Source organism: Cervus canadensis, chromosome 6 (assembly GCF_019320065.1).
Source record: "Cervus canadensis isolate Bull #8, Minnesota chromosome 6, ASM1932006v1, whole genome shotgun sequence".
Lineage (NCBI taxonomy): Eukaryota > Metazoa > Chordata > Mammalia > Artiodactyla > Cervidae > Cervus > Cervus canadensis.
In genome coordinates, this window is record NC_057391.1 from 16,234,129 (window position 1) to 16,254,263 (window position 20,135).

General features: G+C 46.7%; 2 long non-coding RNA genes across 4 annotated transcripts; one reads left to right on the forward strand and one right to left on the reverse strand.

Moving 5' to 3' along the window:
- Window positions 1-1,853: 1,853 nt before the first annotated feature.
- LOC122443104 lies at window positions 1,854-5,633 on the reverse strand. The gene is made up of 3 exons (XR_006269922.1): window positions 5,573-5,633; window positions 2,268-2,448; window positions 1,854-2,012 (listed from the first exon to the last, which is right to left on the reverse strand). It is a non-coding gene; the product is annotated as an uncharacterized LOC122443104 (long non-coding RNA).
- Window positions 5,634-17,013: 11,380 nt separating this feature from the next.
- On the forward strand, window positions 17,014-19,748 carry LOC122443103. Of its 3 annotated transcripts, none has more exons than XR_006269920.1 (3): window positions 17,014-17,202; window positions 17,440-17,589; window positions 18,760-19,748. It is a non-coding gene; the product is annotated as an uncharacterized LOC122443103 (long non-coding RNA). The 3 variants fall into 3 exon arrangements; XR_006269921.1 differs by having other exon boundaries at window positions 17,443-17,589; XR_006269919.1 differs by lacking the exon at window positions 17,014-17,202 and having other exon boundaries at window positions 17,210-17,589.
- Window positions 19,749-20,135: the final 387 nt, after the last annotated feature.

The window sequence follows — 20,135 nt, forward strand, 5'->3', positions numbered from 1 at the left end:
CACTTTCACTTTTTCTTTTGGTTTGTTTTTAGCAGGACCTAATCCATCCTAAAGGAGATCAGTCCTGGGTGTTCATTGGAAGGACTGACACTGAAGCTGAAACTCCTGTACTTTGGCCACCTTGTGCGAAGTGTTGACTCATTGGAAAAGATCCTGATGCTGGGAGGGATTGGGGGCAGGAGGAGAAGGGGACGACAGAGGATGAGATGGCTGGATGGCATCACCGACTCGATGGACATGAGTTTGAGTAAACTCTAGGAGTTGGTGATGGACAGAGAGGCCTGGTGTGCTGCGATTCATGGGGTCACAGAGAGTCGGACATGACTGAGCAGCTGAATTGAACTGAACTGAATGGAGCTTCCCACATCACACGTGGATATTGTGTCTCTTTCACATTAAAATGGCCTGGGTTTCCCCCTTTGCTCCATGGCATAGGCCTTTTAAAGAGTCCAAACCTTATTATACAGAGTGAAGTAAGTTAGAAAAAAAAACACCAATAGAGTATATAAATACATATATATGGAATTTAGAAAAATGGTAATGGCGATCCTATATGCAAGACAACAAAAGAGACACAGATATAAAGAATAGACTTTTGGACTCTGTGGGAGAATGTGAGGATGGGACGATTTGAGAGAATAACATTAAAACATGCATATTACCATGTGTGAAATAGATGACCAGTCTAAGTTCGATGCATGGAACAGGGCACTCAAAGCCGGCGCACTGGGACGATTCAGAGGGAAGGGATGGGGAAGGAGGCGGGAGGGGGTTCAGGATGAGGGACACATGTACACCCATGGCTGATTCATGTCAATGTTTGGCAAAAATCACCACAATATTGTAAAGTAATTAGCCTCCAATTAAAATTAATTAATTAACTTTTTTAAAAAAACAGTCCAAACCTTATAGTCTTTCAGGACAGCCCACACCATGGATATGCCTGATTGTTTTCTCTTGATGTCATTTAACTTGTTCTTCTGTCCCCTATTGATCCCATGATCTGGCATTTGGGGCTGGAGATTAAACATGTTGGCAAGAATACTGCATAGGTAAGGTGTGTTCTGCACATCACCTCACATTAGGAAGCCTGTGATGCCAGGTGGCCCTACTATGAATAGATGATGCTAAATTTGACCAGTTGGATAAATGCATGGCCACCATAGTTGCCTGTTGTAATGGTCATTTTTCCTTTTTTTAATCAGTAAGTAAGCTGGGGAGACTCTTTGCAGCTGCACAAATATCCTGTTGCCCAACAACCCTTCACTCATTGGCCTTTAGAACCCATAAATGATCCCTGCCCAAATCAAGAATTACACTGGAGGTTGTGAAATGGTGACTTTCTAGCTTTATCCTTCCTTCTACAGTTCTCAGCTGGCATTCTTTTGAAAAGAAGAGCTCCCCTCTCCCAGCTCACCCTCTCTCTTTCTCTTACACATACACACACACTGAATTCATGGATTTTCTATTTGTTTCATGTGAAGTTTCAAGCAAGTTTTCTAGTTGTTTCATTGATGATAGTCATTTTTCTTCCTGATGCTCAGAAGCCTCAAATTTTGCCAAAGGGATCCCTTCAAGTCTACTTCTGCACCTTTCTGACATGACTTCATTTTTAGGCACGTCTTCACTTCTTGGGAAAGATTGAAGGCAGGAGGAGAAGGGGACGACAGAAGATAAGATGGTTGGATGGCATCATTGACTCAATGGACATGAGTTTGAACAAGCTCTGGGAGCTGGTGATGGACAGGGAAGCCTGGCAAGCTGCAGTCCATGGGATGGTAAGAGCTGGACACAACTGAGCAACTGAACTGAACTTGCTTCTTGGAACCATAAGATGTCCTCAACTTACCTTGTACTTTCCTTTCCTCGAATCTGGAATCAACTGCTTCTCCAGAAAGATTTAGTTCCTTTAGGTGGTTAGTGGTCTTAGAAATCAAGACTGGACACTGGGTGGTCTCATTGCTCCTGGAGTTCTTGCTTCTAAGCTCTTTCAGTGGACAAAGGTGCAGAAACTGAAATCAGTTTATAATATTATCAGTTCAAATTTAACCATCCACTTCTTCTCTTAACTCTTTTGCTGTTGCTAGTTTAATATTTGAATCTCTTTTCTCTCACACAGACTTAGTTTCTAGCAGCATTAATAAACATACTTATTTACTTGATTTTATGATACGCATAACATATTTCCCAAATTACTGTATCATCATCACCACTAATTATAAATGTACTAAGTAAACTAAAGACTTCTTTAGTGAACTATATCTCACCTCAGATGTATGGTCAAGGTATTTTTTTCAAGTTTCTTGAAATTATTCTTTTTGTTGTACAGTTAGGCTCTTAAATTAATTTACAGTCAGGTTTATTTGTTTGCATTTGTGAACAATTTTGGAGTTTTCTCTCTTTTCTTCCTATTTTTGATTTAACTTTATGAACATACAAATCATGTACCTGGTTAAAAACACAAAACTATATTAAAAACCATATTTGGAGCAATTTTACTCCCACATCAATCTTCTCCACCCTGTTTCCATGCCCCTCTATTAGCTTCTGGTTTTTTATTTTGTGTCTTTTTATATATATATGTGCATATGTGTTCATGTATATGCATTATTACTTCCCCTTCTTTTCTACAGAATTTATGTTAGGGTGCAGATGAAAGTCTAGAGTTCTGTGAGATGAAACAAATTTAAAGGAGACACATTTGCTTCTAAATCTCAGACCTACTGCCTGCTAGCTGTGTGGCTTGAGCTAGTCACATAATCCCTCCGAGTCTCTGTCTCCTCATCTGTAAAATGGGATAATAATCCCTGCCTTGTATGATTTGGGCTAGAATAAAGATATTTCTCTCATATCATATTAAAATATTAAATTCTAGATAGAATACAGAGCAAAAGGTAAAGAACAAACTAAAGAACTTTAATATATATATATATATTTAATATTATGCCTTCCTGTATAAGACACAAGCCCCAGAATACATAAAAGACTGAGGTTGTTTTATAGAAATGCAAAACAACTCTATGACAAAGGACACCCTAATCAATGTTAAAACACAAGCAGCAGACATGGCAAAAGTGTTTGCAATATATTTAAAACACATCAGGTACAATCACTTTGAAAAACTGTTTGGCAGTTTCTAGTAGAGCTTAAATATACACTCACCCTGTGACCCAGTTATTCCACTCCAGGGTATTTACCCAAGAGAAATGAGAACACATGTCCACACAAAGACCTGTGTATAAATGTTCACAGTAGCTTTATTCTTTGTAGTCCTAAACCAGAAATGACCCGTATGTTTATTACCCAGGACAATGGGCGACCCATGGGACAATGGCCTACCACTCAGCAATTAACAGGAACCAACTACAGATAACATGGGTGAACTTCAAAAATAGTTTATTAAGCAAAGGGAGACAGGCATGAAAGTGTCTGCTCGTATTGGATTGGCCAAAAAGTTTGTCCAGGTTTTCTGTAACATCTTACAGAAAAATACAAACAAACTTTTTGGCCAGCTAATATGATCTATTTACAGGAAACTCAGGTAGAGTCAAATCTAATGACTCGTGATAGGAATCAGTAAGACAGTTGCTCTTGAGGGGTCCTGACCAGAAAGGGACCTCAGGGAAACTTTTTCGGGAGCAGGGAGATGTTTGTGCCATGACTTGAGTGATGATTATGTGTGTGTGTGTACATTTGTCAACAATCTTCAAACCCTCCCCTTAAGATCTACATGTTTCACTGTATGTAAAATACACCTCAATTAAAAAGACAGGGGGGACTTCCCTGGTGGTGCAGTGGATAAGAACTGGCCTACCAACACAGGGGTCACGAGTTCGAGCCCTGGTCTGGGAAGATCCTACATGCTTCAGGACAACTAAGTCTATGCTCCACAACTACTGGGCCCACATGCCGCAACAAGCGAAGCCTCTGCTCTCTGAAACCAGAGAAGTCCATGCACGGCAACAAAGACCCAGAACAACCAAAAATAAACAAAAAGTAAATGGAGTCTTTTTTAAAAACGACAGTAGATTAAATAAAGGATATATAAAGAGTTCTTAGAAGTCACTAAGAAAAGGTTGTGTGGGCTAAGTCACTTCAGTCGTGTCTGACTCTTTGTAACTCTTTGGTCTATAGCCTGCCATGTTCCTCTGTTCGTGGAATTCTCCAGGCAAGAATTCTGGAGTGGGTTGCCATGCCCTGTTCCAGGGCATCTTCCTGACCCAAAGATCGAACCCTCATTTCCTTCGGTTCCTGCATTGTAGGTGGCTTCTTTACTACTGAGCCACCAGGGAAGTCAAAAAAGGGGTAAATGCTTTTTTTTTTAAATGGGCAAAGACTGTAGACAAACAACTTATTTTTAAAGATATATTCATGTTCAGCCAACAAATGGAGAAGAGATGCTCAGATTCACAAGGAAGTTGGGAAATACAGGATTGTATTTTTGCACATCAGGTTGGCAGAAGTTAAAAAGATTAATAACATCAAATGTTGGTAAGAAAAGACATCAGAGAAACAATCACTCTTATGAACTATAAATTAGTGAAGGTTATTAAAAGACAAATGGTTAGTTCCTATCAAAATTTGAAATGTACATATCCTTTGACTTAGCCTTACAACTTCTGGAAATCTATCCAAAACAGGAATTACTTTAAATCACAATATTTCTATACCAGGGAGTAAAGTAGTTCTATGAGTACCAATATGAAAGGACGTATAACTAAATGAACAAAAGCACAATTCAGAACAATATACAGTATAGCACAACCCCACTTATACAAAAAACAGCTCAGTGAGTAATTATATGCATGCATGCATGCTTAGTCATATCTGACTCTTTGAGACCCCGTGGACTGCACCCCGCCAGGCTCCTCTGTCCATGGAATTTTCCCCGCAAGAATACTGAAGTGGGCATTTCCTCCTCCAGGGGATCTTCCCAACCCAGGGATCGAACCCAGGTCTCCCGCATTGCAGGTGGATTCTTTACTGCTGAGCCACTGGGGAAGCCAGTGCATATAATTACACATATATATTTAGGCATCCCCGGTAGCTCAGCTGATAAAGAATCTGCCTGCAATGCGGGAGACCTGGGTTCGATTCCTGGCTTAGGGAGATCCCCTGGAGGAGGAGGGCATGGCCACCCACTCCAGTTTTGTTGCCTGGAGAATCCCATGGACAGAGGAGCCTGGTAGGCTACAGTCCATGGGGTCTCAAAGAGTCGGACATGAATGAGCGACTAAGCACAGTCCAGAAAGGGAACAGGAAATATTTGCTTTAAGTGCTGACAGGGTTATTTCCTGGGAAGGGTATCAGGGGTGTTTGGTAAAGGAGAAGTTTCCTATATTACACTGTATGTTTTGAGTACTATTTTTATAATAAAAGTATATTTCTGCACTCTTGCTGCCAATGTAAAAACAAACATAAAAGGTTTCTTGACAAACTCTTTGACACTAACTAAGGATTTATGAAGGAGACATTGAATATTTATATTTTGTCCTCTTTACAGGTCCAGCATTGTCCAAGAGGTAAAAGAACCCCAAAGAAACATATCCCACTCAAATCCCTGTACACTCACCTTGTGATGATTGTGCAATGCTAATCATGGAAATACAGTCTTTACTGTCATCCGACGGGCACTGGAAAACATTGAACAATTGTGTGCTCAAATGTATCCTCACAGGTGTGGTGGTTGCGAGAGGAGGGGTTGAGGGAATCCTTTCCTTGAAACTTAATCACATAGCATACCAACCCTTACAGGACCCTGGAAGCCATGTGTGTTTTGGAAATCAGAAATTTTATGATTTTAGTTGGTGCTAACGGACAGAGTCTGTATCTCATATAGCGCATGCATGTATGCTAAGTCGCTTCAGTCATATCTGACTCTTTGCAAGCCCATGGACTGTAGTCCACCAGGCTCCTCTGTCCATGGGATTCTGCAGGCAAGAATACTAGACTGGGTTGCAGGCCCTCCTCCAGGGGATCTTCCCAACCCAGGGATCGAACCCGCATCTTCTGTGGCTCCTGTATTCCAGGCAGATTCTTTACCACTAAGCCACCGGGGAATGTAGGAGATCTAGGAGAATCTGGGGCAGTACCTTATGTTCAGGCACATACCCAATATTTCTGTAGCAAAATGCATGAATGTTCATATCGAATATGAAGACTAGTTAGCCACAGGTCAGTTCAAGTCAGATTCTGCAGTCAAATGAGCTTGTGCTAATCTGACAAAATCAGCTTTTGATGTTTGAGATCTCTCTGGATTGTGGAACTATGGGTAAGGGACTGTATTGCAAGATGATCTCTAAACCTTACCTTATTTTTTTTTTTATTGAAGCATAGATGACTTGGGGTCCCCCAGGTGGCTCTAGTGGTAAAAAGTCCGCCTGCCAATGCAGGAGACATAAGATGCTTCACTACAGCTGAAGCGACATAGCACACACATAGATGATTTACTAAGCTTCACTTTGAAAAGAGATTTCTGACAACACAACGCCAGCGTGATGTGCCTGTATTTAATATCATTCCTCCTCTCATCATTGAGCACACAGTGGATGCCATCAAGTTAAGGGAAGTGTTGGTGTCCCTGAGGCTGGCCTTAGTCATGCCAAATAATCTCCATTAAGATTAGGGAACCTACTGTTCCTACGCTAGGTTTTGAATTTTTTTTTTAATTTTCTACTTACTTCTAAGATACGATGTAGGACAAAATACTACAGCATAGTCACATCCACGCACACATGACAGAGGGTGGACTGAACGCAAGTATTACTCAAGCCACATTTGTTAAGTCCAGGCTCAGATCTTCACTCATTAGTTGATGTGGAGAAATCCAAAGTCAGCAAATGAATGTCAGCTCCAGATCATCCAAGTCTAACACACAAAATTTCATGTTGCCAGTTCTCATGGAAGTCTGGGGTTTGAATCTACGCTACCTATGTGATGCAGAACCCCCAAGCCAGAATAGTGAATCGGTCCCAGGTTGGCAGTGCCCCCTGGTGGTTAGAAGAAGCAAATACACATCCTCTAGAGTAAAGTGTTCCCACTTTGATTTGCCAAACTACAAAAAACAAAAAAAAAGCCCTGCACTCAAAGCAATGAGTCACCATGAACTAGAGTCAGCAGAGACAACAAGCCACAGATTTCAACCAGGATTTCTCAGCCTCAGAGCCATTGACATTTGGGACCAGTTAATTCTTTTCTATGAGGGCCATCCTGTGCATGTTTAGTAGAATACCTGGCCTCCACCCACTAAAGGCCAGAAGTGTGTGTGCACACTCACACACACACCCCACACACACACAGATACCACCAGCTTTGACAACCAAAATGTCTCCAGACATTTCCAAATGTCTTGAAGGAGAAAAATTGCCCTCACTTGAAAAACATAGATTTAGATCTTCAAAGACTTAAAATATTAGAATAATAAGATAGATCATAAAATAGCTGTGTATAAAATACTTAAAGGCTTAAAAGACAGAACAAAGACAAATGGTAAAGGAATAAGAAACTACCAAAATTTACAGGCAGGTGTTTACAAAGGCTCAAATAGAACTTCTGGAAATGAGAAAAATACAATCTATGAAACTAAAAATTCAATGGATATACAAGACAAGATAAAGAACCAATGAATTAGAGGTGAGATTTAAAGAAATTGCCCAGCTATATGGGAAGAGCAAAACAAAACAAAACAGAAAATGGAACAGAGAGGACAAAAAATAAAAAACAAGGAGAATATGATACAGAGGATAAGCTACAACCAAACTGGAGCCCCAGAAGGAAAGAATAAGGAGAGTGAGAGACAGGCAATATTTGCAGAGATAATGCCTGAGGCTTTTCTGGATCCCTATACACAGGAACTCCTGAAAATATCAAGCTGAGTGAAAGTGCAAGTTGTCATGCGGTGGATGGAGGAAAGCTGAAGACTAAGCCTCAAGGGCTTATCATTGAAACTGGGGCACCAATCCAATCCAGGGGTCCACACGAGGGCCATGCTGGCATCAATGGCACGGATCTGGGAGCCCTGCCAAGGGAGTGATACTGTGGACGGTGACCTTGAAGGTTGTTGAGGGATGTTCACCCAATGTGACTTAAGAGACCTTGATTTGAGCCCTTTATTTTATAGGACAACCTGTAAGATTGATTGGAGGTGGAATGTAGAAGGGCAGAGAGGAAATGGGAAAACAGGGGAAAGAGCATAAGCAAAGTTTTGGAGGGAAGCCTAACCCTTCATGAGCAAAAGACCAAAAGGAGTCCTGTTCAGTGGATTGCGGAAGATTTGAGAGAGGAATTACAAAACTTATTGAATGGACAAAGTGAAACGAGCCTGGGGGAGTTCCTTGGGAGATAAGCTGGTGTGTTTAGACTTGAAACTGTAGGCCAAGGGTTGGTCAGCCGCAGCCTATGGGCAAGTCTGGCCCACAGCCTGTTTTTGCAAATAAAGTTTTATTGGAGCACAGGCACACCAGTTCATTTACAAACCACCTCTGGCTGTTTTTGCACTGCAATAGCAGAGAGGAGTAGCTGCCATAGACACCACACCATGTGGACTGCAAAGCCTGAAATATTTACTCTATGGCCCTTAACAGAGCAAGTCTGCTGATCCCTCATCTAGGCAGAGGCAGCCAGGCAATGGGGCCTTTCAGCCAATAACCAAGATTAAGAGGATACACCTAGAAGTGGCTGAAGGACTGTGTGTTTTGTAAGAGGAGGAAGAAGAGTGCTTAACCTTTACTGAGCTCCTACTGTATGCCATCCCTCCTCCCACATTATCATTATTTTTCACAATGACCCTGACTAGAAACTCTTACTGTTTTATTTTTTTCAGAGATGAGTAAAATGGGATCCAGAGAAGTTAAGCGATTCACCCAAGGTCAGCCAGTGTTTCAGGCAGAGCTGAGACCTAATTTCAGGTTGGTCAGATTCCAAAGCTGCTGTTCTTCCTACCACACCTCGCTGCCTTTCCAGGCACTGTGCATCCCAGACGGGAGGTGACAGCCTCAGGCTGATGAGCTGGCTACTGTGTGTCACAGCCAGCAACAGTTTAAATGGGGATGGTGGTGCTGGTGGTCAGTGTTTACCTCTTCTCTTGAAAACAGATCCAGAGGCCTACTCTGACCCGAGGTGAGGGGGACCTCTGGCTCAGGGCTCCTCCAACCATTGCTTCCAACTTGTCTAAACACTGGCTGCATCTTGGCCCCCTCCACCCCTCCCCGCCAGAGCCATTGGCTGGGCCAAGAATGCCTATCATACAACTTCCCTCCAGCCTCATCTCACAACACCGATGCTAAAGGCGGTTGGGCCATGTGATAGCATCTCCATATGTATGAAAAAAAAACACAAGGGTTGGCAGCAATGCACAGTGCTACCCACAAGAGATGGCCCAGTTGATTTGCAGTGAAATTGCAACACAGCCTCTGCTCCTGCCCCAGCTGGATCCCAGGCCCTGGAGTAGAGCCCATCGGGGCTTGCTTCCACCCCCAGCCTGGCTCCTGTTCCTCCCATGACTAATTTGGATCCCCATCTGACAGCTACCATGACCACTCTGTCCAGATAGGGCCTAACAGACCTGCTTCTCGGTTTTGTGGTCAAACTGGTTCTTGAAACTTCCCCAGAGTTCCAGCAGGGTTGGGTCTGTCTGTGGGGAACTGTAACTGGCTGCCCCTTGGGGTTGAGCTGGTTGAGGGTTTTGAGAAACCAAAAGAAAGAGATTAGGAAAATATGAATTCTACCTAAGGCCTTGGTTATCTATATGGTTGTGGGAGGTAATGGAAGTCTCCCCAGCAGATCCCAGTGGCTGGGTCAGCTCTCCCCTTTACAGTCAGATGCCACGCCACGTGACCTCTAACCTCCAGCGCGTCCGTGAGGAAATGGATATAAACAGAGGCAGACAACCTTCCCAGAGCACGTGGGAGGAACCCTGTGACCCCAGGCCTACTGACAGCCTCCCATGGACAATTGCTACACCCTCCTACTCTCCTGGAAGCAGAGATGTGTGTCAGCTCCAGGGACACTGGGCCCGTGCCTGCTGCTGGGCTGAACTGCTTGCTGGCCGTCCCCGATGCAGAGGGACAGCGGGAAGTGAGAGACCTCGGCTCAGGCTTCTCCCACCAGCCTGCCTCAGACACAGCCTGCTGGCCCCTTTGCTGTAGCCTCAATGTGTCCACATGGGGGGCAAGAAAGAAAGGGGTGGGGGAGCCAGAAGTGGACGAAGAAAGCAAGGAGGACAAGGAAGGTTTAAAGAGCATCTATTATATGCCAAGCTCAGCACAGGGCACATACAAGCATCATTACCTTTATTCCTTATGTGGGAAAAGAGACATAATTTATTAGACAAACATGTGCCTCCCTGAGACACAGCACCCCTATAAGGACTGTAGATCTGACTCCTCCTGTATCCCACCTCTGCCATAACTGCTTGTGTGATCTCACCTCACTCGTCTAAAATACAGGGGCTAAAAAATATGAATGATTTCACATGGTTGTTACAGTGATTTAATGAGAGAATGTATGTAACGTCCTTAGAATAATGCCTGATCTGAAATCCTGCGTTATATAGCAGCTTCCCGCTACCTACCTGTTTTACACATGGTAGTGTATACACATCAATTCTACTTTCTCAATTCGTCTCAACCGCTCTGTTCCCCTCTGTGTCCATTCTCTATCTCTGCATCTCTATTCCTGCCCTGCAAATAGGTTCATCAGTACCATTTTTCTAGATTCCATATATATGCATTAATATACAATGTTTGTTTTTCTCTTTCTGACTTACTTCACTCTCTGTGACAGACTCTAGATGCTCTCTGATGACCTAGATGGGTGGAAGAGGGGGTGGGGGGGGTGTAGGAGGAAGGCTCAAGAGGGTGGGGATATATATATACAAACGGTTGATTCATGTTGTTCCACGGCAGAAACTCACGCAACATTGTAAAGCAATTATATTCCAATTTTTAAAAGTGCTAAAGGAAAAAATACAGACCTAGAAAATATAGCCAGCATATTCTCCAAAACCTAAGGACAAACAAAGATTGTTTTTTCAGAGAAAAAATATATAATACCTGATACACAGACAGTAAAATCATAGTGTTAACTAATTCTGATTTTTTTAGTCTTTATTCTTGTTTTCCTGTTGAAGAAATTGAGGCCCAGAGAGGAGCAGTGACCTGCCCAAGATCACACAACTAAAGAAGGACAGATGGTGGCGTTCACCCCTGGGTCTGTCTGAGGCCACTACCCCCCATTTGAAGATTCTGAGTCCACAAGAGGATTGAGATAGAAAGAGAAACCTGAGCACCCTTGGGCAAGATAACTGCTGCAAAGGCAGCAGCTGGGGCTGTGGCTGGCCTCAGGAAGGGAGTGAGTCAACCTCACAAGGTCATGGGGTGAGGTCCCCCGGGAGGGGCTCAGGGCTTCTTGGCCCCCTCAGGCCCTGAAGGGAACCCAGGTGGGGAAATGGCTCTGGGTGACAGGAGTCTGCCCATCCCTGAAGAAACCAGAGAATGATTATGCAGAAAGAATTGAGAAGAACGCTCGGCCTCCAGGAGGGCAGGCTTAATGGTGGTGAAAGAGCCCCTGGTGACAGATAAACAGGAAGTCCTGTTGCCCAATACCAGACAGACACGCAAGCAGTCCCCACACACGAACGGTGGTACCGAAGCCGGGCGCAGCAGCCCAAGAGGAAAGCGGCAAAAGCCCCCAGGGGTGGAGCACCCTGCCTCAGCCAGCCCACACACAGCCACAAAGTGGGCCAGGCCTCTGGAAACCGGGGAAGGTACACAGCCTCCCTGGGCACCCGTTTTTCCAGCCATGAAATGCAGGTGATGAGACCCAACTCCCAGGGCGGTTGTAAGGATTGAGGTTAGATTATGGGGTGGGATGCAGTGTGAGTGCCCTTTCTCATACAGAGTTCATGACCCCCTGCACCCCGAATGCTATGCCCAAACTGTCTCCCGTTTCCTCAAAGAGCTGGACCCAAGACAGGTTTCTACTGAGCTGCTCGGGTTCCTGGAGGGCAGAACTGAGCTTTTCATATTTACAGCAACCCCACCCCTCTCCCCAGCACTGCCTGCTGGCCCACCCCTGATGGAGAATAATAGTGCTACTTCAATATCCCTGGGGACTTCCTTGGCTGTCCAGTGCTTAAGAATCTGCCATGCAGTGCAGGGGATGGGGGTTCGATCCCTGGTCAGGAAACTAAGATCCCACACGCTGCAAGGCAACTAAGCCTGAGCGCCACAACTTCCAAGCATGTGCACCTCAACTAGAGTCTGCGCGCCGGAACAAAGATCCTGCTTGCCACAATTAAGACCTGATGCAGCCAGTAAATAAATAAATATTTCTAAAAAATATCCCTGGACAGGTGCAGCTTCTGGCCTCGTCCCCATGTCCCTGGAGCCAACCAACCAATCCGAGCTACCTCGACAGATAATCACTGGCTGCTTCTGAAGGTCCTGAGTTCTGCATCACTCGCCGTTAGAGAGGGCAGCACCACTTGGAGAGGAGGTTGCAAAGGGGATTCAATCACTGGCTAGGAGTCAGATCTGCAGCCTTTGAAACCCTCACGGGCCAGCCAAAGCCTCTGTTCCTGTGTTGTTGGACTTCGGGGCTGTTTTACAGACAGAGCCCAAAGCCTTCTTGATAAGAAGTGCTATCTACCTAATGAATGTATTTCTAGGGCCTTTAAGTTCAAAGCCAGTAGAATACTGGCAGGAAGGAAAGACGAAAGAATGGAAAAAACAGGATGGGAGCTGGGGACCCCTCAGAAAAGAGCCTCCTCACTTCCTGGGATCCCTGAGACCGAGCCCTACGGTCTAAGCAGGCAGGTCTGTGATCCCATCCAGCCCGACCTGTCCCAAGGCCTGAGGCACACCATGCATCTGAGCAGAGGCTACATCACACGCACTCTTTGGATTCCCTAATTGTTGCTCTGAAAATCTGTCAGAAGCTCCAAGGGGCACCAAGGCAGTTCTTTGGAAAACAAGCAGACAGCAGTGAAGGGAACCAAAGCCTCAATTACGCTGGGGACAGAAGCCTTTCAAAAGAGATGGTTTAATGAAAAGGTGCTGTCAGGAGCTAACTGTGTGGAAAGCAGCCTGTCCTCGGCTTCCTTTCTCCCTGTCCCCACCCTCCCCCACCTCGTCAGGAGCCAGCACTGCAGGCCCAGGACTTCAGTATCTGAGGATTAAGCCCGGCAGGGCTGGGAAGGAGCTGCCAGGCCCTGTGCAGAGGTCAGCTCGCTCAGGTCCTGTTCCCTTACCCAGCCTGTGACCAGGGTTCTGGACCCATGGTTCCCACTGATCAGACTGCGTGGTGACCCAAGCTCGGAGAAGACAATGCAGCCACAGTATTTTTCTACAGCCTACTCATTGTTTGATGAGAGGGACTTTCAGCATAGATTTAGTCTTTATTGAATAGTTACCTTGACAAGTAATTTCTAATCTAGCCTTCAAACAATCCTTTGAGTTGCTTACTCCATGATTCCCATTTTACAGATGGAGCAACTGAGGCACAGGGGAGCAGGGGAAGCAACTTGCTCTTGGTCACATAGCTAGAAAGCAACAGAGCAAGTATTTAAACTAGGCAGTCCGGGTTTACAGCCACCCTTTCACAACTTTCCTCCTAGTCTTGCCCTTCCTAGTGTTGATATGCTGTCTTGATTAGCCTTCCAGACTGATCCCAGGCTCCACCTGTAATCCCCAGGTGCTTCCAAGTCAAGCCTGCTTCCAGGCTCAACCCCTCTCCCCCACACAGATTATCTTCTTGGGTCCGGGAGCTGCTGCCACCTACAGGCCTCATGTGCAAAGACGCTTGAGCTCTTCGAGGTTCCCTGGGCAGAAGGGTGGCCTGGGGACCCACCACCCACGGTGCTGCTGTGTTCCGCCATATGGCTAAGCGATGGCAGAGGGTGGGGAGCTTAAGCTCTGGAGAGCTCTGCACCTGGCCCCTTCTGCAATGACAATCTGGACCCCACGAAGGAGAAAAAGGGTGGTGGGCTCTACAGGGAGGCAGACACAGTGGTGGGAGATGAGCCCCCACAGAAGCCTCACCACCTGGGATGAGTCAGCCTCCTGGTGCAATCCCGCCTAAAGACGGGAATTAATGGAGCTCAGAAAGAATAGTTATCATTTCCGCACTGCCTTTCTTTTGTCGCTTGCTAAAGATTTTAATGCCTGCACCATAATCCAGCCGGAAGAAACCCATGAAGCTCCGAATGTCCCTGTTTCAGAACTACGCTGGACTCCTCTCCGCCAAGTAATTGGTAGGTATACACGGATTGAGGAGGGATTCAGAGAGCCAAGACCACTGGGGACAAACAGATTTAGCTGAAATGCAATCAAAATGTAGACCGAGCAACAGAGATGGGCATTTTCTGCCAACCCAGTCTAGTCTGAGGCTTTATTTCTAGCCTGATCACTGGCTTGCTGTGACAGCCACAGAAATCACCTCCCTGGGCCTCGGGGCTGGTGATACATGTGAATGGGGGAAGAGGAGAGGGGGAAAGAGAATGGTGATTAACTTTGCACCTACTGAGAGGTGGGCACAGTGCAACGTGTGCATGTGTGCAAAGTTGCTTCAGTTGCTAACTCTGTGCAGCCCTATGGACTGTAGCCCACCAGACTTCTCTGTCCATGGGGTTCTCCAGGCAAGAACACTGGAGTGGGTTGCCATGCCCTCCTCCAGGGGACCTTCCCAACCCAAGGATCAAACCCAGGTCTCTCTTATGTCTCCTGCATTAGCAGGCAGGTTCTTTACCACTAGCGTTACCTGGGAAACCCACTGAGCAAGGTGCTTTATGTGAAACACCTCCCAAGACCCCAAGTGGCAATTTTTATATCCCTGTTTTAAAAAGGAGGAAATGGACTCAGAAAGGTAAACCCAAAGTCACGTAGCTAGGATGGAAAGCAATGACAACAATGGTAACCAAGACGACAATCATAGTCACCATTTATATAGTGCTTTGCTGTGGTCTGGGAAATACACTGACATGTTTAACCCTCACTGAAAACCACTGGGGCTTCTCCAGTGGCTCGCCAGCAATGCAGGAGGTGTAGGAGATGCGGGTTTGATCCCTGGGACAGGAACATCCCCTGGAGGAGGGCATGGCAACCCATTCATAGGGTTCATAGGGTCGTACAGCATCAGACATAACTGAAGCGACTGAGCTCAAGTTCAAAACATTAGGCTGGTGTTGGTATCCCCATTTTGCAGATGAGGAAACTGAGCCGAGATCTGTAACTCCCCCCTAGGGCCAGCAGTAGCACCCTCCTTCCTGTTCATGTCACAGAACTGTTGTGAGGACCAGCAGTATTGGGGAGCAGAAACAATGTTCTTACAGAAGAAAGTCACCCCTGGACCTGCCTTTACTTTCCTCCTGGAAAGGGTCCCTCTCTGGCAGTAGCAGTCACTGAACCTCTGATGATGAGTTGAAAGCCCCAGGACTCATACATGATTGTTAACGATTTTTCCTGTGTCCCCAGAAATCTGGAGTGGGTGGCTTCAGAGGTGCAGAGCACAGTTGGGCAGAATCGTGGAAGAGGGACTGGAGAATAGGCTTAGTCATGAATGAGGAATGGATAAGTAAGTGGGAGAATAAATCTAAGATGGGCAGTTGAGAATAGAAAGGTTAAAAAAAGGAGTGAAAGACTCCTTAGCCAGGACCCAGGAGCAGGTCATGGAGCTCCCCAGAGCCCAAACACCTGTGCCTACCACCCCAGGCCCTGACCCTTCTCTTTGATCCCTGAGGAACAAGAATGCACAGGGCCAAGGGTTAGGCTGGGCACAGGAGAGACCTGAGAGGAAGTCAGATAGACTGAATATTGAGACCCACCTCTTCCACTTAACTCACTGGGTGGCCCTGGATAGGTTACTTAACCTCTCTGAGACTTAGCCTCTTTCCTCACCTGTAAAAGGGAGGAATGTGTGGATGATGTGTGGATTAACCATGGTGATGTCCAGACAGTTCTAAGCACAGAAGTGAGTGGCCTCCAGCAGAGCTTGGTAAATTTTGGCTACAATTATAAGCTGTTTTAAAAGCACTTGGCATGGAGTAAATACTCCACAAATAAGCACCATACAAGTGTAAATAATTATTAATTATTATGATGACTAATCATCATTATTGTTGATGATAAACGTGAGAACTGCTACCCAAATACCAGCTCCCCCACTCAATCTGTCTGCAGTTTTCACTCCTCAGCAACAAAGAAATATTCTGAGACCCAGAGCAATTGCCGGTTCCATGTAGGCAGACAGGGAGCACAGACTCTGCCTCAGTCCCACCACCCCCCCACTCCCCCTCCCCTCCCCCACCCCCGCCCCTACCCCCAGCAGCACAGCAGGGTCTGGTCTCACCCAGGCAGGTGATGTTCAACCAAAGGCATCCATCTGGTTGTGCATCTACTTAGCTCCTCTGCCACTGCATTGTTAAATATTTTGGATAGCACCTAAACAGAGTACCTCTTTGCAATTCCTTGAGCCCTGGCTCATGTGCAACAAGGCAGACCTGCATACAGAAAGTGAACGGAGGAAATCCTGGTCCAGTTCCCGGAACCTGTGCTTCTGAGATGAGGCTGGTAGGCAAGGAACAGACTCTCCTGAGCATGCAGATCTCAGCCGCGTACTGAAGAATCGGAGCAAGGCCTACAGAGGTGCCTAAGTCAGCACCCCGCATAGCAGAAACTCAATAAACACATGGATGACTGGATAGTCGGATGGATGGATGGATGGATGGATAAGTGAGAGTGAGTATATTAATCACGTCTTTTTCCCCCCCTGACTTTCTGATGCTTTGACATCTGGGGCTTTGCTGACCCTGAAGAGTCTGCAGCTCCCAAGGCTAGTAAACTCTGAGATGGTAAACACACCCTTCATATGCAAACCAACTAGTCCTCATTCCACCCATCCCCTTACCCTGCCCCCCAACTACCTCTTTTATCAGGCTTTCGGTCTTTAGGTCACTACCCACTTTCCCTCCTCACCCCAGGGGCCAGGTACTGGGTTATTAGGGTCAGTCCCTGCACCCCAGAGCACTGCTGAAATCATTCTAACTAGCAAATCCTAAACCTGCTTAGCTTGCCTCATCTCTTCCTTCCCTTGGAAACCGCAGTAAAGACTCTCGCCCACATTTTCCCCTGCCTCCTGCCTCCTGATCTACCCTGGTACTTCCCCACATAGCCCCTTGTGGCATGGCCTGCCCTCCTCTGGGGAACTGTGAGTAATAAACTATCTTTTCAGCAGCAGTCATCTTCTGATCTGCTGGCTTTACCATACCTGAATAATAATAAAACCTACATTTTAAAACAGGAGGGGGAAGGATAGAGGGAAGGAAGGGAGGAGAGAAGGAAGGATGGAAGGAGGAAGGGAGGAAGGGGAGGAAGAAATTAACCTGTTAATTTCAAGTTTCTGTAGGAATGATCTGATCCAAAACTTTGCTCTATGCTTTGAAAGAAGCAGCTTCCTCCTAGCAGATTCTGGATGTGTTTGAAAGAATGATCCTCCACAGTGCCATAGGCCAGCAGTTACAACACTCTACCTTTGGGGACATACAGGCTTGGCTTTGAATCATGACACTGCCTTTCACTGGCTATGAGACCTCAGGTAACTGACTTGACCTCTCTTGATTCATTTCCCCAACTATTATATATATATTATATACATATATATAAAATAACCATGCACCATCTCACTCCAGCATCAAAAAACTTGGAAGGTAGGTACCTTCCGGTACCTTCCAGTAGATAGCTACCTTCCAGTACCCAGTATCCAGCTTAGAGTACACATTCCACAAATGATGACTATTATTACTTGGCCATTCTACAGTCCCGCACCCCGAGTGCTATCTGGTAGCAAGACTGTTATCGAAATGTCATCTTCACCCAGAAATTCCTATTTGGGTCTCTCGGTTTTGGCGTCCCAGAGAGGTGTCTTAAACTCCCTGCCCAGTCCCTGGCCCGGAGTTTGGGTTCAGCAGACAGAAGGCTTGCTGCGCTTAGTCAAGGAACTAGAGGGGCCCTGCATCCCACCCTGTGCTTCCATTTTCTCAGCCCTGGGGTCACACTGACCCCCTTCCTGTAGAGACGCTGTTTGGCTTCCCCTGCTGATTTCAAAGTGAGGAGCAGGAGGACCTTTAAACTGGAATAGCATTTCCACTTTCCCATCTCCCCCGCACACCATCACTCAGTAAAAATAGCTAATTTTAAAATGGCTGCTCTTATGATGGACGAGATTAATGGATCTTGAAGAGCAGCCAGTATACCAACTGCTCCTGCAGCCATGATGAAAGCTAATAATGTAGAAAATTCTGCCAATTCCTTTAATTCATGAATATTTAAGCCTGTGAAAAATCTGTCAGATTATATCATTTTTTTCTGGTGATTTTCCGCCTAAGTACATTCGTGGCGGCCTGCCAGTTGCTCAAGAAACTTCAGCGGGAGCAAAATTGTTCTTGTTGTTGTTGTTGTTACCACGGGTTGTCGTCTTCCTGCTGAAATGGTCCCCCCTCCCCATCCCAGGATGGAATCAGGTTCACTGACAAAGCCAAAGGCAACCCCTAGGACTTTACCTCAACAGGCATAGATTCTTCTAACCCAAAGGCTGGCACAGACCTTTGAGATCAGAGCCCACGGTTTTCAAACTGTGTTCCACGGTACCCAGGGGTTCCTCCATGGTCCCCAAGGGATGCCTGGGAGGGGTTGGGCCAGAGATGTTAGGTGGATGGAGTTGTGGGATGCAGTCTCCACCTCCATCCAGCAGTTCTGCTTTCTGCAGCAAGGTTCCACCTAACATTTCCCTGGGAAGACATTTAAACGGAGTTTGGAAGCCACCTTGGAGCCCATCCCCCACCTCGCGAAATAACAGATGGAGAAAGTGAGCCCCCACAAGGGTAAGCAGTTTGTCCATGTCACCACGTACATGAGCAGCGGCCTCTGAACTGCCGCCAGGGTCCCCAGTTCCAAGCCAGCTCGCGCTCCTTTCCAGCACATTCTGGCCGACCTCTCGACGGCCCAGCACAGCCTGGGTGGGGGAAGCAGGAAGCCGCCGGGCTCAGATGGGACGGCCGCCGCTCCCCGGCCAGGGTGGACAGGCCTCTCTCGGAAGCCAAGCTGTTTCCTCGCAGAGACAAGAGACAGACAATGAGCGTGGTTAGCAGCTTGGGAGGGAGGGGCGGCCCACTTCAGAGATGATTATCATGTGGGGACTTGGCTGGAGGAAGGAGCGAGCTGCTTTTTATAGGAACTCCAGTTCCTCGTTTTGTTCCCCTCGGGTGATTCTCCAAAGAAAGCCGACTCGAGTCAGCTGGCAGCGGCAGGGCGAGGCCGAGGCGGCCCGGCTGCGATGGCCCTGGTTCAGCACTTGCCCCAGCTGGTCACGTCCTCACCGGGGCGGCCCGCACTCTGCCAGGAGCCCAGGTCAGCCCCCATCCAAAATCAACAAGTCTTTTGTGCTTCTCCTTTAGACACGGTGTAATTACAGCAAACATGCATTGGCGGTGAGCAGCAATCATGAGACAACTGTTGAGGATTTCAGATGCGCTTGGCGGCGGCTCCTGGAGCGCAGTGCGAGGAACCGCAGCTCCAGTTGGCCCGTGCTGGCCCGAAAACAAGGGATTTGCAGAAGTCGGGAGCGGTGTGTTGGCACGGTGTCCACGCCATGTCGTTCATCAGCTATTTCCTTGATAGCGGGTTGCGTCTTACCACCAAGCCAACCGACTGACTCATGAGTCAGTGACTTAAAAAATAAATAAATACTTGAGGCCAGCTGTGCCCGCCGCGCAAAACCCGTCAGGCTGCAGACAAAGTGGGCCCCTGCCACTTTCCCGGGTGGTTTTGTTTTTCCTCTTTTTGTCTTCTTGTTTGAAAACTGTGAAAGTGAAACCGCACACCTCCCCCTGAAAGCTGCTGTGTTCCCACGGCTGGAGGAGGTGGGTGGGGGCGAGGTCTCCCGGTAGCATCGCATTGCCCTTCTGCAGGCCCCAGGGTCCAGCCACCCGGCTGGCTCTGAGCAAAGCCCTGCACAGGGAAGTGGCCAAAACCCATTGTTAGGTGCTACCACACATGGCCAAGAACCCACCCAGGTGTGACTAGATTCATCCTCTCAACAGATGATGAGGAAAATAGTGATATGTGTGGAACGTGTGTTAGTCA